Here is a 16,378-nt window from a genome sequence, read left to right as displayed (position 1 = left end):
GGAACTAAGATACCACATGCCATGGAGTAACTAACCCCATGCACCACAATTACTGAAGTCTGTGTGCTCTGGAGCCTGGAGGCCACATCTACCAAGTCTGTGCACCGTATTCAGAGAGTGCGCCACAGTGGAGGATTCCACATGATGCAAGGAAGATCCCACGTACTGCAACTAAGAGCCAATGTAGCCAAATTAATTAAAAAAACAAAACAAAAAAACTAGTGTTGCTATTTGGAAAGTTTCCATAACAGCAAGTTGCTAAAGAATTTTGTTATCAAATTTTGTATTGGTGATGTAACTGCAAAAGAAGAAGAAAAATTATTTAAAGTCTAAGGCTCTGCATTCAGATTGTTTCTCAATGTTTTCTTTAAAGTTTCCAAACCATGTGAAAGAAATCAAAACTGAAAATGGCAGTCAATGCATTCTGGGTATAGATGCAGGGAAGATGATGATGGAATGCTAAGCTGGCACACCCATATACAAAGAAAGGTCTTAGCCATACATCTAAAAAAAAAAACTAGAGAGTAAATAGTCTTTTTGTTTTAACTCAAAAATAAAACATTTAAGGTATGCAGAGGCAAACTAAGAAATGATCTCAGCCTTCAAGAAATGTATGGTCTAGAGGGGGAGACAGAGAAGTAAGTTATTAATCATAGTAAACTGTGATGCAGGTTAATGGAGCAGATGGAAGGGGATACCTAACTTGGGCAACTGTGCAGAGCATTCCTGAAGGGGGTGGCTCCTGAGCTGGCTCTGTCCTCCCGCACATCTGTCCCTCAACTCCTTTCATATCTTCCTCCAACATAAAAACCAGAGACTTGTCCTGCAGCTTTGCCCTATGCTTCCTTGAATTTCAGGTCCCATATTGACAAAGTCCCACAGAGTGTTACAGGGGACATAGCTGTCCTCCCTGGTATTAAGGAAGAGCCCCAAGGATCAGAGATTCACAGACCTACCATACAGGCATAATACTTTGATTCTGTATATGTTTTCAGCTGTGCCTCATCTCCCAGGGTAAGGTTTATAAAGGGCTTGTGTAAAGTAGTTGCTGACTTTCTTTGATCATTTAAAAAAATTTATTTTTATTTGTTTATTTATTTGGCTGTGCCCAGTCTTAGTTGTGCCACACGGTATCTTCAGTCTTTGTTGGGGCGTATGGGATCTTAAGTTGTGGCATGTGGGATCTAATTCCCTGACCAGGGATTGAACCCAGAGTCTTTAGCCACTGGACCACCAGGGAAGTCCCACGTTGATCATTTTTTTAAATTAAACTTTTTATTTTGAGGTAATTCACATGCAGTTGTAAGAAATAACACAATACTCTTTACCCAGTTTCACTGAATGGTAATACCTTACAAAGCTGTAGCATAATATCCCACAATCAGGATATCGATACTGATAAAGGAAAGGTACAGAAAACTTTCATCACAAAGATCTCTCATCTTGCCCTTTAAGACACACTTACTTCCCTCTAGCTCTCATTACCTCTGTAACCCCTTGCAACCACTACTCTGTTCTCCTATTTTGTTATTTCAAGAATATTGTATAGGTGAAATCACATAATTTCACCTATATAATATTCACGCAAGTGAAATCACCTTTGGAGATTGGCTTTTTTTTAACTTGGCAAAATTTTCTGGTGAGTCATCCAGATTGTGCTATGTATCAGTAGTTCATTCCTTTTTATACTGATGAGTAGTATTCTACCGGTGAATGTACCACATTTCCCCACAGAAGAACATTCACTTATTGAAAGACAATTGGGTTGTTTTTGGTTATTATGAATAAAGCTGTTATGGACAATTGTGTACAGGCTTTGTGTAGACATAAATTATCATTTCTTTAGGATAAATGTCTAGGATTACAGTTGCTGGGTCATATGATAGATAGATAATTTTAAGAAACTGCCAAACTGGTCTCCAGAGTGACTATACAATACATTCCCACTAGCAATGTATCGGTTCAGTTCAGTTCAGTTCAGTCACTCAGTCGTGTCCGACTCTTTGCGACCCCATGAACCGCAGCACGCCAGGCCTCCCTGTCCATCACCAACTCCCGGAGTTCACTCAGACTCGCATTCATCGAGTCAGTGATGCCATCCAGCCATCTCATCCTCTGTTGTCCCCTTCTTCTCCTGCCCCCAATCCCTCCCAGCATCAGAGTCTTTTCCAATGAGTCAACTCTTCGCATGAGGTGGCCAAAGTATCGGAGTTTCAGCTTTAGCATCATTCCTTCCAAAGAAATCCCAGGGTTGATCTCCTTCAGAATAGACTGGTTGGATCTCCTTGCAGTCCAAGGGACTCTCAAGAGTCTTCTCCAACACCACAGTTCAAAAGCATCAATTCTTTGGTGCTCAGCCTTCTTCACAGTCCAACTCTCACATCCATACATGACTACTAGAAAATCCATGGCCTTGTCTAGATGGACCTTAGTCGGCAAAGTAATGTCTCTGCTTTTGAATATGCTATCTAGGTTGGTCATAACTTTCCTTCCAAGGAGTAAGCGTCTATGAGTGATCATTTTTCTGCATCCTTGCCCTCATTTGGCAGTGTCATGATTTTTTTTTTTTTAAATCTTAAGCCATTTTGAAAGGTATATAATCTTTCATTGTGGTTTGGTTTTGGTTTTGTTTTTGTATTACCTTGAATATCTTCCCATATAATTATTTGCCATATGTATATCCTCTTTGGTGAAATCTCTCTTCAGGTCTTAAGTCCATTTCTATTGGATTGCTTGACTTTTTTTTTTAATGTCAAGAATTTGAGTTTCTTATATATTTCATATACCTATCATTTGTTGGATATATGATCTGCAAATATTTTATCCCAGTCTGTAGTTTGTATTTGCATTCTCTTAACAGTCTTTAACAGAACTAAAGTTCTAAATTTTTATGAAGTTCAGTTTATCAATTTTTCCTTATATGGATCATGCTTTTGGTCTGAAAGCTCTTTGCCTATTGAGATCTTGACAATTTTCTGTTTTCTAAATATTTTAATTTTACATTTGAATATGTGCTTCATTTTGAGTTCACCTTTCTATAAGGTGTGAGACTTAGGTTAAGGCAGTTCTTTTTTCAAGCCTATGCATTTCCACTTGCTCTAGCACATTTGTTAAGAGAATAATCTTTCCTCCATTGGATTGCTTTTGTACCTTTGTCAAAAATCAGTTGGACACAACTGTGTGGTTTATTTCTGGATTGTTTACTCAGTTCCATGATCTGTGCCTACACCTCTACGAATGCCTTACAATCTTTGTTACTGTAGCTATATAACAGAACTGGAAACTGTACAGATAAATTCCTTCCACTTTATTCTTCTTTTTAATAATGTTTTAATTATTCCTCAGCTTTTTTACAAACAAATTTTGGAATAATTTGCTTATATTTATTAAAAAATCTTACTGGGATTTTCATAAGAATTGTGTTAAACCTATATATCAGTTTGAGAAGAATGTACATTTGTAGTATATTAAATCTTCCAATATGTGAATATGATACGTCTTTCCATTTTTTAAAAAGACCCTCTCAAAGAAAGAAATACAAGCATACAAATCCTGCCCATGTTATTTTAACTAAATGCTTCCAAACTGTGGTGCTGGACAAGACTCTTGAGAGCCCCTTGGACTGCAGGGAGATCAAACCAGTTAATCCTAAGGGAAATCAACCCTGAATATTCATTAGAAGGACTAATACTGAAGCTGAAGCTCCAATACTTTGGCCACCTGATGCATAGAGCCAACTTATTGGAAAAGACCCTGATGCTGGGAAAGAGTGAAGGCAAAAGGAGAAGAGGGTAGCAGAGGATGAGATGGTTAGATAGCATCACTGACTCAATGAATCTGAGCAAACTCTGGGAGATAGTGAAGGACAGGGAAGCCTGGTATACTGTAGTCTATGGGGTTTCAAAGAGTTGGACACAACTTAGCGACTTAACAGCATTTCACTTTATTTTTGAGCAATTATATAAACATTTTAAATTTGTGTCCATATGTTCATTGCTCATATATAAAAAATAATTGAGTTTTATATATTTATCTTGTATCCTGCAACCTTGCTAAATTTACTCATTAATTGTAGGGTATTTTAAATTTTTAAAAAATATTCTTGGGATTCCTTAAGTAGACAAAATGTCTTTTCTCATCGATATAGCTTTTCTTTTCTTTTCTTCTCTTGCCTTATCATCCTGGCTTGAAGTTAAGGAACATGTTAAATTGGAGTGGGGAGAATGGATATCCTCATTTTGCTTCTGGTCTTAGGGGGAAAACATTCAGTCTTTCATCATTAAGTATAATGTTAGCACTAGGACTTTAATGGATACTCTTTATCAAATTGAGGAAGTCCCCCACTATTCCTGTTTTTCAGAGAGTTTTTTTTTTAATCATAAATGGGTATTGAATTTTATCAAATGACTTTTCTTCAGCAAGTAATATATCTATGTGATTGTTCTTCTTTAGCCTGTACATAGAATAGATTGACTGATTTTAAAATATTGAACCAGCCTTTCATGACTGGAATAAATTCCAATTACTTATGTCATATAATTCTTTTTATATATTGCTTGATTTACTTTGCCAGTATTTTGTTGACAATTTTTGCATGTATTCATGAGGGATATTGATTTGTAGTTTTCTCTTTTTTTTGGATACAGTCTTTGTTGGTGATATCCAGGTAATATGAGCTTCATAAAATTAATTGGGAAGTGTTCCTCCCTCTTCTGTTTTCTAGAAGAGATTATGTAGCACTACATTCTTCTTTAAACATTTGGTAGAATTCCACAGTAAAACTGTCTGGACCAGGAGATTTCCCTTATAGGAGTTTTAAAATTATTAATTCAACTTCCTCAAGAGTTAGAATGCTATTACAATGATCTGTTTCGTATTGGATGAATTGTGGCAGTTTGTGTTCTTCAGTGTGTGTAAGAGTTGTTCATACTACTCCCTTATACATTTGATGTCTGCAGGGTCTGTAGTGGCATCTCTTGTTCATTCCTTATACTGGTGATTTGTCTCTTTTTCTTTGTTGATTTTGCTAAAGGCTTGTCAGTTTTGTTGATCTTTTCAAAGAACCAGATCGTTGTTTCACTGATTTTCTCAGTTTTACTGTTTACAATTTCATTAACCTCTGCTCTTATTTGGAGAAGGAAATGGCAACCCACTCCAGTATTCTTGCCTGGAGAATCCCACGGACAAAGGAGCCTGGTGGGCTACAGTCCATGGGGTCTCAAAGAGTCGGACACGACTGAGCGATTTCACTTCACTTCACTTCACTTCTGCTCTTATTATATCCCTCTCCTGTTTGTCTTATGTTTATCTTGTTTTTCTTTCTCTAGATTCTTGAAGTGAGAGCTTGTAAAACTGATTTGAGACTTTTCTTCTTTTCTAATGCATGACTTTAGTGTATAAATTTTTCTGCCAGTACTACTTTAGCTGTGGCCCAGACATTTTGATTTATTGTATTTTCATGTTCATTCAGTTCAGTGTATCTTTAAAGTTTCCTTTGAGACTTCTTTGACCAATGGATTATATACAAATGTGTTGTTTTATTTCTAAGTGGAGAGTTTCTTGTTATATTTATGTTATCATCAGTTCTGTTTATAAAAAATTTTATCTGTGGTCAATGAACACACCATAAATGATTTCAATTCTTTTAAGTTTGCTGAGGTTAGTTTTATGGCCCAGGATATGGTCTATCTTGGTGTATGTCCCACATACACTTGAAAATAAGGTGTATTCTGCTGTTCCTGGACAGTGTTCTGTAAATGTCAATCAGATTCTTTTGGTTGATGCTGGTGTTGTGGTCTGATTTTTTTCCTAGTTGTTTGATCAGTTATTGAGAGGGGATGTTTACATTTTCAACTGTAATTTTACATTTGTCTTTTTCCTTTCAGTTCTATCAATTTTTGCCTTAACGTATCTTGCAGCTCTGTTGCTTGGCACATACACACTTAGGATTGTACATTTTCTTGATGGAGTAACCCTTTTACCGCTATATTACACCCCCATCTCTGGTAATTTTATTTGCTCTAAAGTCTCCTTTATTTGATATTAACATGGCATATGGACTGATATACATATGAACTGTGGCTTTTTTGATTAATGTTTTAATGTTTTATGATCTTTTCCATCCTTTTGCTTTCAATTTGCCTTTATATATAGGAGATGTGTTTGAAGTGAGCTCCTTGTAGACAGCATATAGTTAAGTCAAGATTTTTAATCATTCTGTCAACCTTTTAATTTGTATATTTATACCATTTATATCTAATGTAATTATTGATATATTAGGTTCTGCCTTTTTATTTTCTGAGGATATTTTGTTTATTCTGTCTTTTTTTTTTTTTTCTGTTTTCATCTCCCTGCCTTTCTATGGTTTACTTGAGCATTTTTTTTGAATTCTGCTTTTATTTTCCTGTAATGTTTTTGAGGGTATCTCTTTGCATAGCTTTTAAAAAAACTTGTCTCTGTAGGTATTACATTATATTTGCATAACATCACAGTCTACTGGTGTCATCATTTTAACCAGCTTGAATGAACTATATAACTTTACTTCATTTTACACTTTTATCCTCTCTCATTTATAATATCATTGGCTTAAATATATCCATTACATAGATCAAACAGTGTTATAATTTTTGCTTCAACAAACACATTTTAGAAAACTCAAGAGTAGAAGGAAAGTCTATTATATTTACCCATATTTTTACTTAGTATATTCTTTCTTCCTTCTTGATGTTCCAAGATTCCTTCTTTTATCAATTTCTTTCTATTTTGAGAATTATCTTTAGCCATTCTTTTAGGATAAGTCTGCTAGTGACACATTCTCTTCATTTTCCTTCATCTGAGAATATCTTGATTCCCTTTTCATTTCTAAAGGATATTTTCACTGGATATTCTAGGCTGACTGACGGTTCTTTTCTTTCAGCACTTGAAAAAATGTGCTACTTCTTTCTCATCTGTATGGTTTCTGAGGAAAAATCCACTGCATTTGAACTGGTTTTCGTCTACAGGTAAAGTGTCCTTTCTCTCACTTTTTTCCAAGAGTTTTGTCTTCAGTGTTTAGAAGTTTGACTATGATATGTCTTGCAGTGGGTTTCTTTAGATTTATCCTGTTTGGAATGTACCAACTTCTTGAATCTGTGGGTTTATATTTTTTGCTGAATTTCTGAGAGTTTTGGCCATCTTTGAGCACTTTTCCAGCCCTGCTTTCTTTCTTTCCTCCTTTTGGGGCTCCAGTGACAAATATGTTAGACCTTTTGTTATAGTTGTGCAGTCTGTTTTCTGTGTTTTTTTCTCTATGTCGTTCAGATTGGGTAATTTCTACTCTTCTACCTTCCAGTTCACTGATTCTTTCCTTTGCTCTCCATTCTGCCTTTGAGCCCATCCATTGAGGTCTAAAATTTCTCTTTGGTTCTTTATATTTCCTATTGATTTGCTAAGACTCTATACTTTTGCTGAAATTTTCTATTTTTTTCCCTTGTTTCAAGTATGTTCATAATTGTTCATTGAGACATTTTTGTGATGGTTGCTTTAAAATTTTTGTTAAATAACATTTTTGTCATCTCAGTGTTGGCATCTATTTAATGTCTTTTCTTTCATTCAGTTTGGCATCTTCCTTGTTCGTGGTATTATAAGTGATTTATTTTTATCCAAACTTGAACACTTTAGGTATTACAAGACTCTTGATTTTATTTATATCTTCTGTTTTTGCTGTCTTCCTCTGACACTCCTCCAGCTGAAGAAGGGGGAGAACACTGTTTTGTAACTGCTAGGTAGAGTAGATATTCAGGTTCCCCACTTTGCTTCTTATTACTGCTGGATGGAGGTGAAAGTTCCAGCTCTCCACGAAGCCTCCTCTGATACTTCCCTGGATGCAAGGGGGTACTTTGTTACTGCTACCCATATGGCTTCCATTGACATCATGGAGGCATGAAAGTTCTAGCTCTCCAGTAAGCCTCCTCTGATACCACCCCAGTGTGGAGGGGAAGGGTTGCTTTATTGCTGCTGGGTATGGATGAAAGTCCAGGCTCCTCATGTGGTCTCCACTGATACTGTGCAGTGGAGATGGGGAGCTTGCTACCACTGGCCAGTATGAACATCCAGGCTCCCATCTTAGCCTCCTCTGACACCATCCTGCAGAGGGTTGGGATGCCACCTTTTGGACTAGTGAAGATAGGGATATAGACTCAGCAATTGCCCTTGTGGAATAGGTAAGAGGTGGATCACAGGTTTTTCTGTGGCATTTGGCTGGAGTTAAGTTGCCTTCCTAGGTTGTCCTTTTCCTAGTTCTTTAATTAAAGAGAGCAAGCTTTCACTGGAACTTGTAAAAAAAAAAAATCTGTACTTATTAGTATTTCTGGGTTGCTGCCCTCTTTAGCTCTAGGTCTGAGATACATGAGGTGAGACAAAAAGAAAACTCAGGGAACTCACCATTATGTTGTTCCTCAGGTTTCAAGTTCCGTAGCTGATCTGCCTTCTTATCTCTACTTTTCAGAGTTTTCCGATGTTTGCTCTATGTATTATGTCCAGGAGTTTTAGCTGGAAGAATGGAAGAAACTGGGAAAAGTATGTCTACTCTGCCATTCTAAGATAGAAACTTTTCTTTGATAATTTTGATACTCATCCATTGGCAGAAACTTCAGGACTATCTAGTCACTGCAGTGTGGCAGAAGTATATAAATTATGGCTCTTATGTGTCAGTACCTCACCACTTAGGGGAATAGATAGCCATGTTTTATTTAGTCTGGCACATAGTTAGGAACATGGTTTGTAATCCAATAGGACTGGGTCCCAGTTCCAGCTCTGCCACTTCCAAGCTCTGTGCCCCTGGGTAGGTAAGTAAACCTCTCTGGACCTCAGTCTCCTCACTTATAAAATATGGGATAGATTAGTACCAATCTCATAGGTTGTTGGTGGATTAAATTAAATGAAATAGTGCATGTACATCACTTTGCATGGTGTCAGCATATAGCAGGTACTTAGTAAGTATTAGTCGGTGTTGTCATTGTTACAATGCAGGCTGGGCCAAGTGTAATTATACTCCCTCAGTCTGGTCCTCTCCAGACAGAGGAGGTCCTTTGGCTTACTTTGTGCTCACTGCCTCTCTCTCCTCCTTGATCAACTGTGGGGATCTTTTCAACCTTGTGAAGGGATTTTGATGGAGGCTGCACATGATGAGGAGAGAAAATACTGCTTACTGTTTGTTTTCACTTACTCATTCCTTTATTCATAAATTCTTTGAGCAAATCTTTGTTGAACAATAACCCTGTGCTTGGCACCATAAAGGGAGCTTATAATCTAGCAGGATAGGCATCTGAGTAATGATAATTTGAGGCAAACTCTAAACTGCCAAGAAGGATACAATTAGAATACTTTGAGAGTTCAGAAGAGAGAGAAATCACATTTGGATGGAAGAATAAGGGAGGGGGATTCATGGAGGATGGCATATCAGAGCTAGACTTCAAATAGGTAGACAAAGAGAAAGAGCATGAGATAAGCAAGGAAATAGAAGTCTTTAGAAAAAATAAAATAGTATTTTTTTTTAATTGGCTAAAACAACTTTGAAAAGGAACAAAGTTGGAAGGCTTACATTACTGGATTTCAAGACTTAGTAAGATATAGCAATACAGAGTGGTACTAGTATAAAGACAGTCAAACAGATCAATGGAGCAGAATAAAGTTCAGAAATAAATGCTCAATTGATTTTTGACAAAAGTACCAAGGCAATTCAATTGGAAAAGGAGAATCTTTTCAAAAAACAATGCTGGAATAATTGGATAGCCCCCCCACCCACACACACACAATTAACCTTGACCCTTACCTCACACCACATACAAAAGTTAACCTGAAAAGAATCATATACCTAGTAAGGGCTAAAATCATTAAATTTCTATAAGAAAATGTAGGAGAAAATCCTAATAACTCTGGATTTGGCAAGGACTTCTTAAATATGTCCAGAAAAGTGCAAATAATAAAAAATCAATAAATTAAACTTCATCAAATTAAGAATGTTTGCTCTTCAAAAGATATTGTTTAAATAATGAAAATGTAAGACATATACTGAGAGAAATTATTTGTAAAACACATATATAACAAAGCACATGTGTTCTAGAATATATAAAGAACTTTCATGTCTCAATAGTAAGAAGACAACAATGCAATTTTTAAAATAAGCAAAAGATATGAACAGACATTTAACCCAAGAAGATAAATGGATGGAAAAATAAGAACCTGAAAAGCTGCTCAAAATCATTAGTTATTAAGGAAATGCAAATTAAAACCACAATGAGATACCACTACATACCCACTCAAATGATTAAGATTAAAAAGACTGATCATACCAGACATTTGTAAAGATGTGGAATGATTGGAATTCTCATACACTGTTGATGGCTGTGTAATATGGTGCAACCAACTTGAAAAACAGTCTGGCATTTCCTTAAAGAGCTAAACATACTCTTACCACATGACTCACTTCACTTCCAAGAGAAATAAAAACACAAAGATTTTTACAGAAATGTTCTCAGCAGCTTTATCTGTAATAGCCCCAAACTGGAAAACCAAATGTCTACAAACTAGTATAGAGAAACAAACTGCTATATATTCATACAGTTGACTAACAGTAACAAAAAGGAATGAGCTGTTAATACATGTAACAAATAACTATGTTGAATGAAATAAGCCAGAAACAAGAAAGAGTACATATTTAATGATTCCATTTGCAAAAAACTCTAGACAATGCAAACTCATCTATACTGACATAAATAGGTTAATGGCTGCCTGGGGATGGAAATGGAGGTTGAGGAGAGAAAAAGAGGGATTATAAAGGGAAACAAGGAGTTTGGGGGATACAAATATGTTCATTATCTTGATTGTGGTGCTGGTTTCATGAGAGTACTCATATAAAAACTTATCCAATTGTTCACTTTAGATATGTGTGGTTTGTTGCATGTCAAGTATACCTTGCATAATGCTGTAAAAAATATTCTCAGGCCCTCTGTAGGCCTACTGAATCAGAAACTGTGGGAATAGGTCCAGCAATCTGTTTTAACACTCTAGGCAATTCTAATGCACAACAAAGCCCAATTTTAGGCAATAAACTACCAGCAAGTGCTTGAAATAATGTTCTGGACTGGAGTATAGACTTGAGAGTCACCTTCCCTCATAGCTCAGTTAGTAAAGAATCCGCCTGCAATGCAGGAGACCCCGGTTCAATTCCTGGGTCAGGAAGATCGGCTGGAGAAGGGATAGGCTACCCACTCCAGTATTCTTGGGCTTCCCTTGTGGCTCAGCTGGTAAACAATCTGCCTGCAATGCGGGAGACTTGGGTTCGATCCTTGGGTTGGGAAGATCCCATGGAGAAGGGAAAGGCTACCCACTCCAGTATTCTGGCCTGGAGAATTCCATGAACTTTATAGTCCATGGGGTCACAAAGAGTCAGACATGACTGAGTGACTTTCACTTCACTTCACTACTTGGAGGTCATAGCTGAAGCTGCACGACGACAGGATTTAGAAAGTAAAGAAAAGAAAGCAAGAGGGACGAAAGAAACCTACCCTCAGGAAGTGGGAGGGAAAGAAAGAACAGGTGACAGAAGCAAGGGAGAAGCTGCCTGAGGTTGGAGGAAGGACTAACAGATGCCAAGGAAGGGATTTTAAGATACAGGGTGATCAGTAATGAGGATACCAATGTGGTATCTTATATTTGCAAAAGTGCTATCCAGTTTCTAAATCGTTTTCACATATTTTCAGTGTATTAACCATGCCAGGGATGAGCAGACAGGCATCTATAGTACTATCCCTCGTAGGCAGCTCAGTTCACAGGGAAGAGCCCAGGATTTAGAGTTGGACAGATCTGGGTAGATTCTCTAGCTCCTTCACTTACTCATGTGTCAATCTGATCAAGTTTCTTGAACCAAGTCTCCATTTCTGTTTTCAAAATGGAGATAATTCTACCTACTAACCAGGTAGAATACTTGTGGTCTGTATAATAAAATATCTGCTTCAGATGACTTGCAAAGTTGTTCATTTCTATGGTCTCCATCTCATGATTCCTCATCTTACAGATAAAGAAACCGAAGCCAAGAGTGGGTGAGTGATATACCCCAGGTCATAGGACTTCATTTGGAAGCACCTTCTTGGCTTGAAACCCATGGGACTACTGAACAGGTTCACAGATGAGCCTCAGTGGGTATGAAACTCCTGAAATCACATGTAGACTGAATATGAATGTGTGACACATGTTCTTCTTGGGGCAAGTATTCATTATTTACATTGCATCTGCAAGGGATCTAGGATCTAAAAAGGCTAAGAATTTCTGCTCAAAGGTCAGTTGTATTTATTTTTCCCTAAATCCCTTGATTTGTGCCTCCCTATATACTTAGCTAACCCTCTTGCCCTCACACATCTTCCTTCAGGACATAGTTTCACTACTTCTCTGCTGACTGACCAGTCTACAAACCAGGAAAATTGCTTCCTGGTCTAACCTCAGATGGTTCATTCTCTCCAGAAGGAGCTGCTGATTTCCTGCCCCTGTAGTCAGTACAATTCATCTGGTATAGAGAAGAACCCAGACATGGCTGAGGATCCCAGCTTGAAGGAGCTTCTGGTCCAGTAGACACATAGGAAGGAATAGAGGTAACTATGATATCTGTATCTATATACAGTCTATGATGGGAAACATGAGAGGAGGGCACAAGCAGAGGTCATCTGGAAAGACTGTATTTGGATGGCCTCAGCATGGACCTTGGTGAACCTCTCCATCCATATGTCTGTTCATTCATTCAGATATACAACCCTCAGCTTCATTTTTACTCTTCAAACTACCACAACTTGCCTTCTACCCACCACTCTGATGATATGCTTTCCTCAGGGTACATCACCAGGAACCCCTCACCACAGACTCTGCCACTTTTATTGCTGATGCTTTCTCTGTGACAATGAGCTGTGTTGGCTGTTCCTTGGGGGTCTCTTTCCTCTCTTGGCTTTCCTGACATCAGCATCTCTTTCTTTCTTCTGCTTCTCTGAGATGTCTTCTGTCTCACTCCCAAGCTCCATCACAGTTCCATCCATGGCCATCTCATTGCTCTTTCTATGGGTCTCTGCCCCTTCCAATCTAGCCTATAATAGCTAATAACAACAGCTAATCTTCACCAAGGGTTGCCACATCGCAGTTCTATCCATACTATCTCACTGCATTCACACAATAACTCCAAGAGGCAGGCACTACCATTGCCCCATTCTACAGAGGAGGGAATTGAGGCACAGAGAGATTAGGTCACTTTTTAGGAACATAGCTAGTAAGTGGCATGTCAAGATTATTCTAAAGTGCAAATTTTAATTATGCCATACACTGTCCTAAAATCCTTAAAGGCCCCCACCTCCTTAATATACAAACTCAAAATCTTCCCCCTGCCCTCTACCACCACTTGCACTGCACGGCATGTGGGATCTTAGTTCCCTGACCAAAGATCGAACTTCTGCCTCTGCGTTGGAAGCATGGAGTCTTAACCATTGGACAACCAGAGAAGTCCTCAAAAACTCACTCTTTAGCACAGCAGTGCAGAGCTTCAGATCTGACTCCTGCCTACCTCTCCTGTGTCAACTTTTTCTTTGGGTTTTAGTACACGCTGTTCTTTCAACTAGAAACTCCCCTTTGCCTACATGTTCCCCTTCCTGACTTTTTTTTTTTCCTACTTACACTTCTCAAAGCCCAGGCACTGTCTCATACATAGAAGCCTTCCTTCATTGTGTGAGTGCTCTGTCCTCCCCAGCTCAGGGAGGTGACTTGGCGGACACTATAATGTGCTGCCCGATCCCCTTCAGTGAAGGGCTTACCCCATTTGCTGGGAGTGCTTGCGACAGTCCTCAGCTTTCTGTTACCATGGGGGATTGGCCTCAGTTGAGGAGAGCTGCCCAGCCTAAGGTCACACCCATTTCCGGGACTACTTGTATTCCATGACCCAAGAGTAGATAAGGTAGAAAAGGGCAGAAAATCTGGCCCCAACTTGGGGAAAAGTTCAAGGGCCATTCTATTCCCAGAGTGGCCCAAAGGGTTGGCCTCTGCCCAGTCCTGATTCCTTCCTCTCCCTCCAAATGTTTTGACCCCAAGAGCTTCCTGATAACACCTTGTGTATTAATCTCTCAGAATCTGCTTCCTAGGGAAGCCCTCAGTTCTTATGTCTCCCAGTTAGGCTCCCTAAGGATTCAGTGGTCCAGGGCGGGGGCACTACTGGAGAAAGGCAATAGTCCTCATGAGCCCCAACAGTGCAGCTCTTTAAATGCAGGGCAATAAGTGGCAAAACCCTGTCTCCATTGATCTACCTGGTCATGGCCTCTTAACCAGATAATTCATCTCCAGGTGGCCCTGGACTTCCTGACCTCAGGCAAGGCATTAATTTGGTGACTCTTGCTGTCTTCCAGTACTCACCTGACCCTCACCCCCCAGAAACCCCCAAATCATACAGTGAGGCCAGCATTGATTTCTGAAGGCAGAGGGTGGGGATGTATGGCAGGGAGGCTGCAATCCCATGTCACACACTCTAACCACTCCGAAAACAAGCTATTCATATTCCAACTGCTCTCAGTCAAGGTAACGAGGACACCCAAAGCACCAGCACCTGCAGACCTCATATCCTTGAATTGCTAACACCAAATCCTAAACTCTTGATCCACAAATTAAAGAAACAGCACAGTGTCTTGGAAAAGGCACAGCTTTTGAATCAACTAAATCTGAGTTCAACTCCTGAATCTTCCCCGTACGGTTGGTGAGGTCTCTTGCGAGTCACTTCACCACCTAAAGCCTCGTTGCCTTGTTCAGGAAACATATGTGGTGACAGTTCCATCTCACAAGGGTTTTTTTGTTTGTTTTGATTGAGATACCACATATAAGGCCCAGCAGCATAAGGGGCTGCTTAGTTGCTGATAATTATCTTCCTCTATACTCGAGAATTCTGAATTCCTAGAGTCAGAAGCATAATAAAGTGAGAAGCAGAACTCTCACTTTTATAGTACTGACTATGTGTCAGGGACTGTTCTAAGCACCCTTCTCATACCAAATCAATCCTCTCAACAGTCCTGTGAAGCAGGTGTTAATACCATTATTAATCTCATCTTGTAGATGGGGAAATGTGGCACAGAGAAGCTAAGAAATTTGCTTGAGGTCACCCAGCTAGGAAGAGGTGGAGCCAGAATTACAACCCTCGCAGTCAGGCTCCAGATTTCTGCCCTAAGGGTGGAAGGAACACACTCTACACACTGTAGGCTCTCAAGGAAGCTTGTTGATGTTGAGAAGGAAAAGGAGGAGGAAGGGCAATGGAGGAGGAGAGGAGGAAAGGGTCACTGTCTGGGCAGATAACGAGCAAAGGTGAGGGAACACATCAAGGGTCATAACCCAAAAAACATATTAGGGCCTCTTTGTTAAGAGTGGAACCGAGAATACGAAAGGTCAAGGGGATGAACCGAGAGCCTGCAGGACCCTGGACTTTGACCAGAGCAGAGAAGAAAGCACAAGACATGGTGGAGGAATTTCTTGATGATGTTATCAACATCGTTGGAGGTCAGTGTGCACGTATACAAGAGGAGGCACATGAAGCATGAGGAGAAAGCAGAGGGGGAGGACATGGGAAAAAGGAAAGGAGAAGAAAAGAAAAGAGAGAGAGAGGGAGAAAAAGAGAGACAGAGGGAAGAGATAGGAGAGAAGGTAGGGGAGAGGGAGAGAAGGGGTGGGAGAGGGTAGAGGGACAGAGAGAGCTTCTCTCCAAAAAGAAAATCACACAGTTATAGGAACAATGAAGTACTGAACAAGTGATGAACATAAACATGAGGGTCAGAGTCTGCTGCCCAGTTTGTCTGTCTCTCTGTCCATCTCCATCCATCCATTCATGGACCCGTTTCTTTTTGCTTTTAAGTTTGTCTAACTAGCCATATAGCTACGTGCCTGAGGTTGGATTACCTGTCTTTGTCCACCTGCCCATTTGTTTTTCTACCTGTTTTTGATCTAACCATTTGTCTGCCAATTTGTCAGTTGATTTTTGTAGCAATTAGGATGCTTTGGGCTGCAAGTGACACATGGTCCTACCAAAAGTGGCTTAGATGATTAAAAAAAAATTATCTCAGATAACAAGAAGTTTGGGGGCAGGGAGATTCCTAAATTGGTTAATGTGACTCTGGGGGCATCGTCTGGCACCCAGATTGTCACAGCTATCCTCCGCCATCTCTGGCACATTGGCTTTTGACTCAGGAGAAGACTCAGGGTTTCAAAAAGGCTGCAGCAACTCAACACATTACATCTTCACACAGCAAAGTCCAAAGTCCAGGAGAGAAGAGGGTACATCTCTTCCGTGGGTCTTTGTATAAGTTTGAGGTAAAATTTCCCCAAAGTTTCCTTA

At 39.3% G+C, this 16,378-nt stretch overlaps 1 long non-coding RNA gene across 1 annotated transcript; it reads right to left on the bottom strand.

Annotated features, from left to right (window-relative positions):
• Positions 1-2,982: 2,982 nt before the first annotated feature.
• Positions 2,983-15,777, bottom strand: LOC120873673. The gene is made up of 2 exons (XR_005723504.1): positions 12,559-15,777; positions 2,983-11,864 (listed from the first exon to the last, which is right to left on the bottom strand). It is a non-coding gene; the product is annotated as an uncharacterized LOC120873673 (long non-coding RNA).
• Positions 15,778-16,378: the final 601 nt, after the last annotated feature.

This window comes from Oryx dammah, unplaced genomic scaffold (assembly GCF_014754425.2).
Source record: "Oryx dammah isolate SB20612 unplaced genomic scaffold, SCBI_Odam_1.1 HiC_scaffold_14, whole genome shotgun sequence".
Lineage (NCBI taxonomy): Eukaryota > Metazoa > Chordata > Mammalia > Artiodactyla > Bovidae > Oryx > Oryx dammah.
Note: the sequence above shows the minus strand (reverse complement) of the source record. Positions and strands in the feature narration are given on the sequence as shown.